The sequence below is a fragment of the Triticum dicoccoides genome, chromosome 6A (genome assembly GCF_002162155.2).
Source record: "Triticum dicoccoides isolate Atlit2015 ecotype Zavitan chromosome 6A, WEW_v2.0, whole genome shotgun sequence".
Classification (NCBI taxonomy): Eukaryota; Viridiplantae; Streptophyta; class Magnoliopsida; order Poales; family Poaceae; genus Triticum; species Triticum dicoccoides.
Genome location: NC_041390.1, coordinates 563,934,185 through 563,938,832, shown reverse-complemented (window position 1 = coordinate 563,938,832; position 4,648 = coordinate 563,934,185).

Here is a 4,648-nt window from a genome sequence, read left to right as displayed (position 1 = left end):
AAAGATGGTTATGTTTCCTAACCATGGACAAAGAGTTGTTATTTGATTAACGGGATCACATCATTAGGTGAATGATCTGATTGACATGACCCATTCCATTAGCTTAGCACCCGATCGTTTAGTATGTTGCTATTGCTTTCTTCATGACTTATACATGTTCCTATGACTATGAGATTATGCAACTCCCGTTTGCCGGAGGAACACTTTGTGTGCTACCAAACGTCACAACGTAAATGGGTGATAATAAAGGTGCTCTACAGGTGTCTCCGAAGGTACATGTTGGGTTGGAGTATTTCGAGATTAGGATTTGTCACTCCGATTGTCGGAGAGGTATCTCTGGGCCCTCTCGGTAATGCACATCACATAAGCCTTGCAAGCATTGCAACTAATGAGTTAGTTGTGAGATGATGTATTACGGAACGAGTAAAGAGACTTGCCAGTAACGAGATTGAACTAGGTATTGAGGTACCGACGATCGAATCTCGGGCAAGTAACATACCGATGACAAAAGGAACAACGTATGTTGTTATGCGGTCTGACCGATAAAGATCTTCGTAGAATATGTAGGAGCCAATATGAGCATCCAGGTTCCGCTATTGGTTATTGACTGGAGACGTGTCTCGGTCATGTCTACATTGTTCTCGAACCCGTAGGGTCCGCACGCTTAAGGTTTCGATGATAGTTATATTATGAGTTTATGAGTTTTGATGTACCGAAGGAGTTCGGAGTCCCGGATGAGATCGGGGACATGACGAGGAGTCTCAAAATGGTCGAGACGTAAAGATCGATATATTGGACGACTATATTCGGACATCGGAAAGGTTCCGAGTGATTCGGGTATTTTTCGGAGTATCGGGTAGTTACGGGAGAAGCAATGGGCCTTGATGGGCTTTAGTGGGAAGAGGAGAAAGGGCCAAGGGGCTGCTGCGCCCCCCTCCCCTCTGGTCCGAATTGGACTAGGGAAAAGGGGGCCGGCCACCTTTCCTTCTGCTCCACTTCCTTCTCCCTTCCTCCCCTCTTGGTGGACTCCTACTAGGGCATGGAATCCTAGTAGGACTCCACATCCTGGCCGCACCAATTGCCTTGGCCGGCCTCCTCCTCCTCCTCCATCCTTTATATACTGAGGCAAGGGGCACCCCATAGACACAAGTTGATCTTCGTGATCGTTCCTTAGCCGTGTGCGGTGCCCCCCTCCATCATATTCCACCTCGGTCATATTGTAGCGGTGCTTAGGCGAAGCCCTGCGACGGTAGAACATCAAGATCGTCACCACGCCGTCGTGCTGACGAAACTCCTCCCCGACGCTTTGCTGGATTGGAGCCCGGGGATTGTCATCGAGCTGAACGTGTGCTAGAACTCGGAGGTGCCGTAGTTTCGGTGCTTGATCGGTCGGGCCGTTGAGACGTACGACTACATCAACCAAACGCTTCTGTTGTCGATCTACAAGGGCACGTAGATCACACTCTCCCCTCTCGTTGCTATGCATCACCATGATCTTACGTGTGCGTAGGAATTTTTTTGAAATTACTACGTTCCCCAACAACTTTCCCCCTCCAATTCATTTGTCCGAAAACGCAAAACTCCGGGGATACTTTCCCGGATGTTTCCCCCCTTCGTCGGTATCACCTCCTACCGCGTTAGGGCATACCTAGCACCGCGTATTGCCTCATTATGTTTTGAGATGCTTTGTTTGCATTATATTTATTGTTTCTTCCCCCTCTTCTCTCGCTAGACACCGAGACCAACGCTGCTGCTACCCAGTACGACTACGGTGTTGACGACCCCTCTCTCTTGCCGGAGCAACCAGGCAAGCCCCCCCCTTGATCACCAGATATCGCCTATTCCTCTCTACTGCTTGCATTAGAGTAGTGTAGCATGTTACTGCTTTCGATTTATCCTATTCTACCGCATAGCCTTTCATTGTTGCTACAGTTGTTACCCTTACCTGCTATCCTACTGCTTAGTATAGGATGCTAGTGCTCCACCAGTGGCCCTACACTCTTGTCCGTCTGCCATGCTATACTACTGGGCCGTGATCACTCGGGAGGTGATCACGTGTGACGCCCCCGATTCAATCGTACACTAATCATGCACGCAAATGTGTACGATCAAGACCAGGGACTCACGGGAAGATATCACAACCCAACTCTAAAAACATAAATAAGTCATACAAGCATCATAATACAAGCCAGGGGCCTCGAGGGCTCGAATACAAGTGCTCGATCATAGACGAGTCAGCGGAAGCAACAATATCTGGGTACAGACATAAGTTAAACAAGTTTGCCTTAAGAAGGCTAGCACAAACTGGGATACAGATCGAAAGAGGCGCAGGCCTCCTGCCTGGGATCCTCCTAACTACTCTTGGTCGTCATCAGCGGGCTGCACGTAGTAGTAGGCACCTCCAGCGTAGTAGGAGTCGTCGTCGAAGGTGGTGTCTGGCTCCTGGACTCCAGCATCTGGTTGCGACAACCAGAAAGAAAGGAAAGGGGGAAAAAGGGGGGAGAAAGCAACCGTGAGTACTCATCCAAAGTACTCGCAAGCAAGGAACTACACTACATATGCATGGGTATATGTGTAAGGAGGCCATATCAGTGGACTGAACTGCAGAATGCCAGAATAAGAGGGGGATAGCTAATCCTGTCGAAGACTACGCTTCTGGCAGCCTCCGTCTTGCAGCATGTAGGAGAGAGTAGATTGAAGTCCTCCAAGTAGCATCTCCAAGTAGCATCTCCAAGTAGCATCTCCAGTCGCATCGCATAGCATAATCCTACCCGGCGATCCTCCCCTCGTCGCCCTGTGGAAAAGCGATCACCGGGTTGTCTGTGGAACTTGGAAGGGTGTGTTTTATTAGGTATCCGGTTCTAGTTGTCATAAGGTCAAGGTACAACTCCAAGTCGTCCTGTTACCGAAGATCACGGCTATTCGAATAGATTAACTTCCCTGCAGGGGTGCACCACATAGCCCAACACGCTCGATCCCATTTGGCCGGACACACTTTCCTGGGTCATGCCCGGCCTCGGAAGATCAACACGTCGCAGCCCCACCTAGGCAAAACAGAGAGGCCAGCACGCCGGTCTAAACCTAAGCGCACAGGGGTCTGGGCCCATCGCCCATAGCACACCTGCACGTTGCGAGGGCGGCCGGAAGCAGAACTAGCCCCCTTAATACAAGAGCAGGCTTACGTTCCAATCTGGCGCGCGCCGCTCCGTCGCTGACGTCTGAAGTGCTTCGGCTGATACCACGACGCCGGGATACCCATAACTACTCCCGCGTAGATGGTTAGTGCATATAGGCCAGTAGCCAGACTCAGATCAAATACCAAGATCTCGTTAAGCGTGTTAAGTATCCGCGAATGCCGAACAAGGCCAGGCCCACCTGTCTCCTAGGTGGTCTCAACCTGCCCTGTCGCTCCGCCACAAAGTAACAGTCGGGGGCCGTCGGGAACTCAGGCCCACCACTACCTGGATGGAGCCACCTGCCCCTTGAGCCCCCATCTCCAAACAGTATCACCAGTAATGTAACAGTGTAAAGTATATAGTATATGCCCGTGATCACCTCCCGAAGTGATCACAGCCCAGTAGTATAGCATGGCAGACGGACAAGAGTGTAGGGTCTCTGATGGTAAACTAGCATCCTATACTAAGTATTTAGGATTGCAGGTAAGGTATCAACAGATGTAGCAACAATGTCAGGCTATGCATCAGAATAGGATTAATGGAAAGCAGTAACATGCTACACTACTCTAATGCAAGCAGTATAGAGAAGAGTAGGCGATATCTGGTGATCAAGGGGGGGGGGCTTGCCTGGTTGCTCAGACAAGGAGGGGTCGTCGGTGACGTAGTCGTACACGGTGGCATCAGCGTCGGTCTCGTAGTCTACCGGAGATAAGAGGGGGAAGAAACAATGAATACAATGCAAACATAAACACGACGATGCGTGACGTGACAATGAGCGGTGCTAGGTGTGCCCTAACGTGGTATGAGGTGGTACCGATTAAGGGGGGAAACATCCGGGAAAGTATTCCCGGTGCTTCGCGTTTTCGGGCAGAGGAGCCGGAGGGGGAAAGTTGTGAGTTAGATAGGTTAGGGGTGTGTGGCGGACGAACGGACTGCGTATCCGGATTCGTCTCGTCGTTCTGAGCAACTTTCATGTTGAAAATATTTTAATCCGAGTTACGGATTAAAAGATATGATTTTCTAAAGATTTTATTAATTTCTGGGATTTAATTAATTATTTAATTAATTCGAAAATGATTTAATGACATCAGCATGATGTCATGCTGATATCAGCAGTCAACAGAGTTGACTGGTCAACCTGACATGTGGGTCCAGTGGGACCCACCTGTCATTCTCTGTTTAGGTTAATTATAGATTAGTTAATTTAATTACTATTTAATTAACCTAACTAGCTAATTAAATTAATTAAACCGGATTAATTAACTTAATTAATTCATTAGATAATTAATTAATTAATAATTAATCTTATTAAATCATTTTTATATTATTTTTGTTTTATTTTTATTCCCTTTTTTTAAAGGTTATGGGACGTGGGCCCCTATAGTCAGTGGCACACAGGGCCATAGCGGGTCGGGCGCTACGGGCGAAGCCCCAACCCGATTGGGCGCTGGCCCAGGCGAACGGTGGGGGGG